This window comes from Condylura cristata, unplaced genomic scaffold, assembly GCF_000260355.1.
Source record: "Condylura cristata isolate star-nosed mole 26May11 unplaced genomic scaffold, ConCri1.0 scaffold00001, whole genome shotgun sequence".
NCBI lineage: Eukaryota > Metazoa > Chordata > Mammalia > Eulipotyphla > Talpidae > Condylura > Condylura cristata.
Window position 1 is genome coordinate 31314891 of NW_004567102.1, and position 14534 is coordinate 31329424.

The following is a 14534-nucleotide window of genomic DNA, read 5'->3' on the forward strand; positions in this document are numbered from 1 at the left end:
CACCATCATAATATAGCAATGGTGAAATTCCAGGAACAACCTGTCCAGCTTGTGGAGGCAGATAGAGAGCAGTCAGATTATTTCACAGAGGACAGATGACCAATGATGAAAGGAAGCAATGCCATTATGCTTTTGACCAGTTTTAAATAAAGTGTCTTACTCAGTATGCTCATTATTCTTGCTGTCCAGATTGTGGAAAGGAAAATGTGTGCTTTTGTACAAACTGTTCCTTTAATTTTCTCTCTATCCTTAAGGCAACAATACTAGTAATAGAATCATTTAATGACTGAATTACTGCCACCTCTTTGGAGTTCTTCCTACTTCAGGCACTATTTCCTCTACTAGTATTTCTGCAAAATGCACTTTGGCAAACAGCACTTTAACAGTCCCTCCCCTTCCTTCCCTTTTTTCCTTCTTCTCCTACCATATCCCTAAGATTATTTCCATAACACAATTCTTACATAAAGTTGGGGGCTTCATAAAATTGTTTTGAACCATCTTTTGTAAGTGCTCTCTTCTTAACCTGTAAACACTCAGACAGCACAGCATATCCACCATAATTGGTATATGCAGGCTGAAAGAACTAGACTGAAATTCCATCTGGAAAGCTGACACTTCTTTCACCTTGCCTATTTATTCCTTTTAGAAATATTCATCATTAGCTATCTTCATGCCACTTTCAAATATTCTCAGAATCTTGTACCTGTATTCTGAAATGTGCTAGTTTTTTCCCAGATATTCTTTAGACTCTCAAGATCTCATCCATCTAACTTTCAGCAATTTTATGGAATTTCACTGGGCTTCTATTCTTACATATATATACCAGCCCTTCCTGATTTCACACATATTCAAAATTACTTACTTTTAAGTTTAAACCTGAGTTTAGAAGATGTGAGTCCAAATAGGAGCAGTTCTCTTACTAGCCTTGATAATATAGGGCAAAATGATTTACTAGAAATAAGGCTTTTTGAAAAAAATTCTGTTTATACCTGTCAGACCCTAGAGCTATCTCATGTAGGAAATCTACGCTAGGAACACTATAACGTGCTATAAATTTGAAGCTGGTATTGTACTGAAGGACTGACTGTATCAACAGATACATATGTTCAGACCACATATGACAATAGAACTGACTTGCGACCTCTGCAGCAACCATCTCAGGTAGCCAAACTACAACCTCTGTAGACCAACAAACCTCAAACAGTAAAAGCTTGCTCACTAAGTGCTATTACGTCTCCCCACTTTCAACTAGAAGCAGAGAAAGCCAGATATGATCCTCAAATAATAGCACAGGATTCTTCCCTTCTTGATAGGAAGCCTCCAATTCCCTTGCCAACAGCTTCCAGTTAAGATCATACCCTAAAATCTTATCTTTTTTCCACTATAAAACTTTCCAACTCCCTTGCCTGCCTACCTCTGAGAGTCTGCCAAAGTCAGATTAAAATGACTGTTTCCTTTGTAAGAGCAGATATGCAGAAATAGCCTCTAATTGTTCCCATTTAATTTGGAGTTTAATTCTTTAAAATATCTTGGTGCATATTTAAAATGATCCTATGAAACTTGACCTTTTCTCCAACTTTTAGCCTCACAGAATCTAGCTGTTTTTTAACTTAATGTCAATTTTATTAAGAATTTCCTATAAAATAACACTGTCATGACTCCTCCATCACAATTTCAAAGAAGAATAATCTATGTAAACCCATAGATTATAATGAATCATGTGAAACACATGACTTAACTGGAAGATATAGAATATGAAGTCAACAATTCAAGACATGCTAAAAGAGAAAGCTCATGTGCTTAGATGTAAAATCAATGAGTATTGGTAGTGAATATGCTAATTCTAACAAGTAAATATTTATATTTAGCTGGGGTCTAGAAATATTTCAACCAGGAAATTGCAGAAAGTTTATACATTTAGGATGGCAGCAGGAAATGATAATCCAGAGAAGGAAATGTCTGCTTGTACTATCCATGGCAAGAATGTACAAAAACAAGTAAGAAACTAAATAACGATTACCAGAGCAATTTGGTAGGCCCAGAAAGGAATACAAAAACATGGTAGCATTTAAGAAACTGCTGAATGTTTGTGATCAGGATATAATACATGTAGACATAACTTCAAATCCAGAATGTCTTCTCTCCAGAAAATGTTAGCTTTTCGGCATATACTATGAAGCACTTCCCCATTTGGTTTTATTTATATTCATTTATTAAAGTATCACTTTTGATGCAACTGAAATATTTTAAAGTATCAAAGAATTTCTAAGTACTGAAACCATGGTGTCTGTATAATTAACTTTCTTGGAAAAATCTCCTTTTCATACTTGTGAAGTTAAAAACATGCAGAGATAAAGACTTCCCAGAGCAATGAGACATTATTATTTTTAGACATATTCATTTTAATACTAAGGTCTCACTGAATTTGCTTGAAGGACCATCTCAGCAAAAGATCCATTAAAAATGTTGCCATACTGGGCCCTCCCTACCTGCCCGGGAGGTGACCACATGGCGTGGCAGACCTCTCCTGACCTGCCCACTGCTCCCCTCAGCAGTGTACTTTGTCGATCTGACTGTTCTGTTCCCCACTCTTGTCTCTGGTGAAGCCTCTCACCGCCCCTGAGCCTCTGGCCTGTACCCCAGTTCTGTATAAATAAATAAATCTTTAAAAAAAAAAAAAGTTGCCATACTGAGGATTCTAAAACTAGTATGGTGTAAGGTTCTCTGGTGGATAATTATCACAAATCATCAACTTAAAAAAAAAATACAGCACAAAACTATACAAACAATCTGGAAAGTTTTGGTTTATTGTTATTTTTTTCTTATGTAGAAATGCCACTCTTTCCAGTGGTTTGTAAATTTTAACTTGCAGGTAGGTACACTATGAAGAAAATACTTCAGATAAACCAATTTGCGTCTTAGAAGCAGAAGAAAAAAGGCTTTTGGGGGGTGTTGTTCAATAGCCTGCCCAACTCTGAGCCCCGGGTCAGCTCTCTTCCTTGCTATCTAACCCCCTCCCCATATCATCTACTCACTACCTAGCTGATTCTGTTTCCCGGGCTTGCTCTACAAGAGGTTAGAATCTCTAGTTTAATTTTAGAAAAAGTAAAATGCATCAATTTTAAATTTCATTAAATGTTCAAGATTTGGTTTCAATGGACCATCAAGTATAAATATCAAATTGTTCTCTAGATAGTCAATTTGAGGAATGCAAAAAATTCACAATATATTATTACTATATAAAATCTGTTTGTTTCCTTTTTCAGCCCTCTACCCATCTTTTTGGGACACAAGCACATACTGAAGGTAATTTGTTTCATATTGCAGTTCAATATTGAGATAATGATTTTTCCTGCTCTAACAGGTGACATGCCAGGAAGAAAATCTGGGGTATTAAATCAAATTTTTAGGATTCAATCTTGTTGAAAAAAGAGTTCCTGAGGAGGAAGAGGAGTCTTTTACAAAAGATAAAACATTTCCATATTGATCATAAGAAAGGTGATGATTTGAAGTATTTTTAGAGTCTAAAATCTTAGCCCCCATTCCACCCAGGCACTGAAGGCAAATTATATTATCTGAAAGGCTTCTTTGAACACACCATGCAAATTCAAACCCATAAACAACTATGGCTTGAAATATAATTCAAGCTGGTATAAATATTGAGTTTCATATTCTTCTAGAATACTCTACACACTGTCTTAGACTTGTTTTGAACTGGATATACTGTTCCTTGAATGATAAACACACAAATTATTATTTTAAGAGCTATGAGTTCGCAGTAAATTTTTTCTAATAATTATTTAGTATCAATAACTTGACTATCTCTCAATAGGGATAAATATAGTTTGGCAGTAGAAAAATACAGAGAAAATATCTTACATGGTTAGGGAAATAAACTAGTTACAGATGCAATAAAGGATTTTACATTAAAGATTTATATCTGTATAATTAACACAGTCTTGATAATACAGTAAAAGTAAAATACATGGATAATCTATAACAATATAATTAAATGGAAAGAAAAGAACAAAATTTAAAGATAGTAATGTTTTGAGATTTAAAGTTGAAAAAATACTGACCTGCATATTCCCTCAAATGATCCATAATGAAAGAGAAAAGGCATTACTATGAAAGGGGAAAGATCAGCAGAGTCCAGTAGAGTGTTAATCACAGCTTAGTCAAGAAATTTGAAAGTAAACCTTAGCACATCACAGGCAGTAAACAGTTCTAGAAAAATTAGGTTTCAGAAAACACCTGAGGAGAAAATTTAAAAGAAAAGACACACAAAGCAGGGAAATAGACAGAAAACCATGTCTATATAGAAGCCTGTGAGGAATTGTGAAAGAAATGATTTTACCTGTAGATTACCAGGAGTATAGCAGTCCAGTAAACTGACCCTCTTATTAACAATTCTCTTCACATCCTCCATGCTTATCACATAGTAAACATAAAAATAAATTTGTTGGGTTTCTCTATATTCCACATATAAGTGACAACATCTGGTTTTTGTCTTACTCCTGATTTATTTCACTTAGCTGAATCCCCTCTAGTTCCATCTGTGTTGTTACAAATAGCAAGAGTTTTGTTTAAGTGTGGAATAGTATTCTGCTGTGTTTAATATATCTTCCTAATCCTCTCATCTTTGGGGGGCACTTAGGTTGTTTCTATAGCTTAATTATTATAAATAGGTTATAATAAACACAGGAATCCCTTCAAATTAAGAGTTTTTGCATTCTCCTGGTAGTTTTCCACTTAGGAGTAGAATTGCTGGCTCACATGGTAGATCAATTTTTAATATTTGAGAAACCTTCATACTGTTTTTCAAAGAAATTAAAAGAGCCTGCATCCCGCCACAGTATAAGGTGGTTCTGTTTTCTCTACATCCTTGCCAACACTGCGTTTCTGGTCTTTTTGTGATGAGACATTCTCACAAATGAGATAGCTCATTGAGGTTTTGACTTGCATTTCTGGGATAGTGATGATGAACATTTTTTTTCATGTGCCTGTTGGTCATCTATATGTCTTCTTTGTAGAAGTTGACATTGTTTTGATACATTTTATTTTGTACTCATACTCATTTTGAAATGTATTGTGGTATGACTAGTGATACTCCGTGAGTACACATATGGAAATAGTAGAGATGTTTTATTCCATCCACCTATCATACAGCTGCCATTTATAAACACACCCTCCTAACTCGTGAGCATTCATCCTGTTCGGCTATTATTTTAAAGGATCCAATCTGTTATAATATAACTTGTATAAAATCATTGTAAGTTATATCAAGTGTAAATACTTCTGTTTGCTTTTCCAGATTTATTTATGACTCTTCTGTAGCGCCTTTTGTGTCCTGGTACACTGGAATACACAGACCAAATCAAATACTCTCCTCCCACGGACTCTCAGCTTGGTTGAGCCAGAGAGCACGAGCGATGTGATGGAGAGATAGAGAAGAGGATGTTGACCTCTTCCTTCCTTTAAGGTTTGTCTGGAGCTGTCAAATTCCTAGTAGAAGAAAAGTTTGCAAGAAATCCTAGCCCCCTATGTTTACTATTGCTAAGAATGCCACTCATGCTAGGCTAAACTCAGATTTCAGCAATTTCTCAAAAAAATTCTAGTTTAAGTCTTTTTTTTTTTCCTTATATAATATTTGGCAGCACATCATCTTAATTTTCTCTGGAACAATAATATCTCTTTGTATCATATTCCATCATTGATCTATATCCTGTTGTTACAAATCTGTGTACTATAGAATTTTACATGTGTTGAAAAATTTAATATGCCTTTTTTGTATCTTGTTATTTTGCTTAGCAGTCACATTTTGCTTTTTTAAAGATTGATATGCATACAAGAGCTAGGGTGTCGGGGATGAAAATTCACCAGAGAGAGTGGGGAGCAGAACAGGAACAAACTGCTGAGCAGCAGACAGGACAGGAGAGGTCTGCTGTGCCATGTGGGCACCTCCCTGGTCAGGAATGGAACTTATGCTGCAGTGGCTGCAGATAGGTTTATAGTGCTACAGCTTAACCGCTTGCTCTACTAAGGAGCACCCCCCGCCTTTTTTTAAGGCTTAACCCAAACAGCATGCGTCCCTTTTTATTGTCAAGTTGAATTCTATTGTTTGGATTTACCTTTTACTGTTTGTTTCCAGCTGTTGCCTGTGAGAATAGTTTCCAGCATCCAGATATTGTGAATAAAGCTGCTAAGAACACTTATGTACATTTTTTATGACCTTATGTTTATTATATCTCTCAGATAAATACCTCTGGGTAAAATTTCTAGATGGCATGAAACCGTTTTTAATACTACAAGAAACTATCAAACTGTTTTCCAAAGTGGTTCTGCATTTTACACACCCATCCATATAGCTGATAATTCCAGTTGTTCCTAATGTTTTCTTTGTCATTATTTTTTACCTCAGCCATACAAGTAAGCATGTAATTATATCTCACACTGACATTTTCTTATTTTTCTAATGAAAAATGATACTAAGTTCATTAAATTTTCTAGTTTTTTTAATAAATTTTCTTTCATGACATGGCTGTTCAATAGTCAATTTCAAGTTGTCTCCTGACTATTAAACTGTAAGAGTGCTTTATGTATCTAGATAAAAATTATCTTTTCAAATATATGGACTGTAAGTATTTTTTCCAAAAGTTTCTATTCCTGTGCTTTGTCTTAAATAGGCGCAATCCTTTTAAATTTTAATGATGATGTAATATTTAATAACTTTTCTTTTATGATGTTTTTATACTAACATAACTTTTCTTTTGATGTTTCTATACTGACCAGTTCATGAAGATTTCCACCTATGTTTTCTTCCACAAATATTAGTTTTAATATTTGTGAATGTGGCATAAGGAACAAGACTCATTATTTCCCACATGTTGTACACTGCAGCCTAGCACCATTCATTCACTGTCCCTAAGTGCACTGGACAATGTAGCTCACACTAATAATTTATCAGGAAAAAATATACATATAATCAACCGATTGTATGGCTATATGTGAGCTCTCTATTCTGTTCCAGTTATGTTTATATACCAACACTATTTTACCTTTTTATAAAGTAAGTAATCTCATCTTTTTTTTTTTAAAGATTTATTTATTTATTCATACAGAACTGGGGTACAGGCCAGAGGCTCAGGGGCGGTGAGAGGCTTCACCAGAGACAAGAGTGGGGAACAGAACAGTCAGATCGACAAAGTACACTGCTGAGGGGAGCAGTGGGCAGGTCAGGAGAGGTCTGCCACGCCATGTGGTCACCTCCGGGGCAGGCGGGAATCGAACTCATGCTGAAGTGGCTTTAGCTTCTCAGTGCTGTGCTTTAACCCACTGCGCCACCAGGGAGGTCCCTCACATCTTTCTTTTTATTGTTTTGGATGAGTGAGAGCTTTTACCTTCCAAATATACTTCAAATTCAACCTTTCAATTTTTTGAAAAGCACTTGCTGAAATTTTTTGTGCAAATGGTTGACTCCACGTAGCTTAAAAATACTGAATACATTAACAATATTGAATCTTCATATCTTTGAGTTACATTTTGTATTACATACCTTACATACATATTTAGTGGACACACTTAAACATATATTGCATTAAACATAACCATAATTATATCACCTTTTGATGATATTGTTAGTGGCCTAGCATTTTAATCTAATTTTGTAAATATTGTTAACCAAATTTTATTTAATGAACTTGTGCCATGCGAAGTTATTTATTCTAATACCATGTTTGTAAATTGTTTGGATTTTCTGCAGTGAGCAAGATGTTTTAACATCTTCCTCTTATTTATGCCTTTTATCTTACTATGCATTACAAAAAAATTTTTGAATAATATGTTTAGGCATTCTTATATGTGCCCCACATTCATACAAACATACCCCTTCTGGCTTAGTATCTCCTTAATTTTCCAGCCTCCATGACAGACCTGAAATTCAAATACTGACTCTTCAACCCAGTAAGACTAACTTTGTGTCTGAAAGTTTGCTCTGCCATAGGGATTTAAACATGCCCCATTTGAGAAGTAGGGGGAGTCAATAAATATGTGCCTTTTGAGGGTTATATTCTCTCAGCTTTGCTTGATTTAAGTTCCTGTAAATAGTTCTTTTTAGTATTTTGTTCACATTTTATCATTATTATTGGTAGTAGGGTTAGTTTTATCATGCTACTATATCATAGCCAGAAGCCAGAATTTGGCATATAATGTTTTGAAAATGTTGATGTTCCAGAAATTTTGGGAGTCAAAAATCTTGGGTGTTTATGAGAACACTGCAGTAACTTTCACTAAATCATGAGTAATGCAACTAGTGACACTGGAAAATAAACTTTGAGGAAAAAAAATGGATTCCTAGTTTGTCATTTGTGATCAGGAAAACCCTGTTTTAAATCACAGAATATTTAGTTATTAGAGCTGTGTTTGTGTGTATGTGTGTGTGCACGTGTATTTGAAAACTGCAATGTACTTTAAATATTTTGCCAGTCTAGTTTTTCTCAGAAATTCTCACTTCAAATAATACCATAGAAATTAAACTAAATGGTTCCAGAAATTACAATTACCAAAATACTGCATGCCCATCTTGCAAATTTGGGGGGGGAGATAGCATTAGGTCCAGTCACCCCAGAAATATGATTTTCTGGTACTTAGTTTAAACATACCACCAAGTATACTTCAGGAAAAATGTCAGAATGCCAGTTTATGAGACTCCCACAGGTTCTAACTATTCTTCCTACTTTCTGTTTTATGCTTTCTTTTTCCTGAAGGCCTACTGCATGATTTTGAATTAGAATATAACATTTCTTGGAATAAAATATGAAAAAGAATATTAGTTATGATAATGCCAGTAAATAAAAATATAATACCCATAACTTACAGAGCACATACCAGAGACCAGTCTCTTTTCTATGTGCCATTCTTCAATGTTTTAAACTCTAATCAAAGACTCCCCTTTTATTTATACAAAAAGAATATAACTGCAATAAGAGTAAGAAAAGTTCATATGCTTTACCAAGATCTATGGGATCTCATTTTAAAAGTAACTGTGACTAAAGTATCTCATTATAATTGACCTATTTTCTTTTATACCTGTTGAAACCTAAATTAGGTTATAGACAAGTCCAGTTAGACCATGAGACTGATTTTTTTTAATTCTTTGTATATATCTTCTCTGATCCTTACATGCTGCTATTCTGTTTGATTCTCAAAGACTAGTAATATTGCCTATATTTTTCAGTTCCTACTGGCGAGAAGAATCCTAGAGCTGTGAAATAGCATCGTTAACTCACTATCTTTCTCAGAGTTTTTGTGAGTAGTACTATTCTACTACTAGAATAGTAGTAGTTAACTAATTATTAATGCTATGAGCCACATGCTATTCTGTGCATTACAGATAATAATCCTTTTAATCCTCACAATAAGTTTATGAGATAGGTAGTGATATAATCCTCACTTTGAAAATAATTACTATGCATAATTAAATACCAAGCCAAATACCAAGTTAAATACCAAGCCAAAGTTCACTTAGCTAGTAAGGGGCAGAGTTAACATGCAAACCAGGACATTTTTTTTCCTACGTAACAGGGGTTGGCTTGGGGCTTGCTTTTACTATAGAAATACTATTTTATTTTTTTCTTATAATGATGGATACCTTTGATTCAATGGGATTACTTGTAATTGAAATTCAGAGTTTAACCTCTTTTTGTCAGTTTTACATAGAAGGTAACTTTACTTTGTATGTGGCCTAGATGAAAGACATGGAGCAAATGTGGGAGTTGTATTTAAAATAAAAAGATAAGAAGCAGAGGACATTCCTTGCTTCATTTTCAAGAAGAATAAATAACAATTAGATTCTTACAGTTTGGTTGTGCTTCTAGCTAACAGCACAGTGCTGAGACCAAAGCATCTCCTGAACGTCAGGTACCAACTCATAATGCATGAGGAGGGACAGCAAGAAGATGACTGCACTGATCAACAGAAGATGGATGGAGAGAGAATCACAGGAAGGTGGAATAGGAGAGGATATAGTGTCAGCTCAGCCAGGTTCCCTGGGAGAGGAGAGCAGAGAGTAAATGGAGGCCCACCTTCAGGTTTAGGCGAAGCCCAACCCAGTCTAGAAGACGGACACCGAAACTGTTTCACATAGCCCAGGACTACAGAAAGAAGAACAGAGAAATCACTCTAGGTCATACATTTGATTCACCACACCTTAGGTCTGCATGGGTTTTTTGTCAGATAGTCTTAATCATGGAGACTGTACATATATTTTTTGAAAATGGCTCTCTACCATTGATAAGCAGAAAAATAGACAAGCACACTATACAATAGTACAGCATAAAATATATACATACATTTTCATTGTGTATAGCTATATTTATCTTAGACATTTAACAAATTTTGAACATATTTTTCTTTTGTGGGATTTTTAATTTTCCTTTTATATCTATCAAGTTTTGTTCATTTTTCCCTCTGTATTTTCTTTTGTGTGTTTAAAGATATCTTTTCCATCAGTCTGAGGAATGGAAGGACTCCTACATGAATTTTTTTTTTTCAAATTGATCTATAATTGTATTACCACTGAGTATGATAAACTATTGTCCATGGTTTTTCTTTGTACCTGTTTTCCTGATGTGTTTTGCAATTATTTGCAAATTTACCTTCAATGTGGGGTCCTAAGTGGGTTCCCATAAGGAGCTGCAGGATGAAAAAAGGCAGGCGTGTAAATTATTCAGAGCAGATTTGGGCACATAAGCTTTCAATAAGGGTGGGAACTTTATCATAGCTATGATCTGTCTAAGATTCTTTCAGTGCATTTATCTGGACTCTAGGGATCTCATTCTAGTACCTTTGTTATACTGGTAACTTGATGTGGGTTTTGGCTGGGAAGCAGGCTATTAATGTCTCCCTTGGAATCCACCTTCAGTAAACCTGGGATCCAAGCAACAGTTATTCTCAGCTCTTTTCAGCATCCTACTACATATGTAAAATCTCACCCTAGCTCTGGTTTTAAATAGTGAGAGGTCCTCATGCTCTGTCCCACAGTGCTAGACACTCTGTCCCCTGACCCTACTCCTAGGTCCACAGTTCAACACATTGTTTTCTCAGGAGTCTGTTTTGCTTTCAGTTCCTACTGTTGGTACACTGAACATTTACCACACTGATTTTTCCATCTAGGAAAAATCTAGGATTGGAACTAGGATTGGAACTAGGAAATCAAAGGACACTTCAAGTATGAACTTTCAATACCATCAATATCCTATTGATTAGAAATAGCATCAACTTTACTTAAAGCCCTGCTTAAAAGTTTTAAAATAATGCATTCTGCTCCCTCCTGGTGAAAATAGTTTTTCAGTATCTTGGCATTTGAAAAGTAACTGCAATCTTAGATCATTAAAGTAGTAAAGTATACATTGAATTCATTATCTTTATCTGAATCTAAAATCTACTGGATGGATTCATAATTGCCAACTATAAAATTATACTGTTCATTAGAATGATGGCTCTATTTGCAATGTTTATTATGTCAACTATTTGTAAATGGTAATCCCAAGGCAATATAGCAAGATCACTTGATATAATTTTTCTGAGAAAATCTTAATTTGATTTTAATCAATGAATGATTTATTATAATAAAAACATGTTAATGACAGTGAAATTCTGAGCATTACTTTTATTATAATATTGGACCTCAGAAGACAATATGTACTAATTACCAAAATTAGTATTTTCACATTTTGATTACACATGTAATTAAGTATGAATTTATTTTGAGAGAGTAATGTGGATATATAAAAGAGGAAGTCATTTTCATATAATAGCATGTAGCAACCAAATAAATGTGGATCATTGGTAATTCTAGGATCTCATTTATGTAAATATCATTCTGGCTAAGAAAGCTATTGAGGGAAGGAATATTTTTGTGGTAAAAGAAAACCTTATACTTTAAGAACTACATATGACCTTCATTCAATGCAGATATTGCATTCCCTTTAAAATTCTTTGTGTACCTAGCAGTTTAGAGCACTTGTAGGCTATGTAAGTTGGAAAGCATAGGGTTTTTTTTTTTTTGCTTGAACATGTCATCAAATTAATTTCTACCTAGCATTAGAAATATTTGCAAAAGTCAAGTATGTCCACATGTGTAGTATAGTACTCTATAGGCATGGGCACAAAAAATACATGGAACATGAATGACTGCTTGGGATTTTTAATAGTTGATAAGGCAAAGAAATGAAAATGTTCTATTTCATTCTGTATCATTGGTATGGACAGTAAGTATTTTGCTGTCAATGTGTAATGATTTTTTTTTTCTCCCAGTGACTCTGGCAACAGCATCCAATCCAATTAAAAAACTGTTCTGTTTCTGTTAGTTTAAGAAGTCAGCACTCACACTGTGGTGCTCAACTCAGTTATTAATAGCTCTCTTGACATCTTATTAAATTGGAGACTTACAGACCCACGATTAAATGGCATGTATGAATCTCTTTATATTATTTGAAAGATACATTCTATCCACATAAACTACCAGTTCTGTTATCTCAATGTTATGTGGCACAATGAATTATATGACTTATTATTTCCAGGCCCTCAAAAGGATACTATTCCACAAATGAAGTAGCTAGTTAATAAAAAAGGTCAAAGCAAAACCACAAAGGAAATTTCTAAGATTTTTTTTCTTAGAGGAAAATGCAGCAGAATAGTCATCAGCTATTTTCTACTTCACTCTAATATATATATGGGTGCATAAATAAATATCTTAATTTTAGATGATAGATTCCTTCCTCTCAGGAATATAAATACACTTTTAGTAAACATGCCTAGAAAGGATTCTTCCTTTTTGAAAAGTAACATTGTCTTACTGAGATAATTTCCATACAATAAAATGCACACATTTTAAGTGCAGAATTTGATGAGTTTGACAAACACACACACACAAAAACTGATATGCCTATAGTATGCAGATTGTTATAATCTCAAAAAAATATTTGTTCACATCAATTATTGTCAATTCCCAATCTTTGTAGCTAAGCAAACGTTAATATGATCTCTATCATGAGAGCTCAGAATAATTTCTTAAACTTTATCACAAAAGGGCTATATGGCATGTATACTTTGACTTGTATCATAAAATGTGTTTTTAAATAGACAATTTTAGGATAACTTGTATTTACAAAAATAGTTGCAAAGAAAGTTCTCACATATCCCAAATCATCTCCCCATTTTAAAATATTAAATATGAAGTAATATGATTAATATGAAGTAATATGATTCACTTGTCACAGTAATGAATCACTAGTGGTAGTGTATTTACAGAACTATTTTATGCAATATTTCCTTACTTTTTAACATAACAGCCCTTTTTTTATATTCTAGGATCCCATCCAAGATACTGTATTATATTTAATTACTGCATTTAGCTGTCATGTCTCAGATTATGCCATTTTCTCAGAATTCTGTGATTTTGGATAACCATGACATATTAGAAGATATTTTGTTGAGTGTTTCTTGATGGGGATTTGACTGATGTTTATCTCAAGATTAACTGTGGTTGTAGATTTGGGAGGAAGACCACAGAGGTCTAATATGGATTGCCATCCAATAGAATCAGAAGGAAATTAGAAGGGGGGCTCAGTTTACATAATGACTCTCTCCAGCTGTGGTATGTTGTCAATACTTTCTGATATATGGGTTAATAGGTATAAATAAGAACAACTTGTTTGTAAACAATAAAATTACATCACAGAGTTTTGAAAGAACAACTTGTCACACGGTCACTATACAGAAAAATATGGCCCACAGAGGTTACAAAAAACTACCATTCAAGCTTCCCACTTCTTTTTTTCCTTGACTTACTAGTCTTAAATTCCAATTGGATTTTTCCAAAAGCAATACTGTATACGCGGGACCTCCATGGTAGCACAAGGGATGACCTGTCAGCACTATGAAACTATAGCCAGCCACTGAAACATGAGTTCAATCCCCAGCCAGGGACCTGACCCATATGGCACATCAGACCCTTCCTGTCTCACCTACTGCTCCCCTCAGCAGTTTATCTCAGATCCACCTGTTCTGCTCTCTACTCTGTCTCTGGTGAATCCTCACTACCCCCACACTTCTAGCCTACATCCCCACTCTTATATGCATAAATAAAGTCTTAAAAAATAATGTATAAGCAAAGTTAACTCACTCCAAAATTATGCATACATGAAATAAGCACAGATATGCTTAATTACTTTTCTTGTTACTTTCTGCAAGTACAAGGTAACTAAATACTGTGCTCATTTTCTTTAGCATTTTATCTTTGCACATTCATTTTGCTTCTCTTATTTCAAATTTCAAACTACATTGTCATGGGTTGTATTTCAAGAAACCACAGATATGAACAAAAACAGGCATAAAATAGGGTAAACATTACAGGTATGTTTTAGAAGTCTCTCCAATTTTTAATGGCTATTAAAGTAAGATTTTTATGAAAACTGCATTTTTTTTTGCAGTATCATAATGAGGAAAGAAAATGCCTTATTTTCACTTGTTGC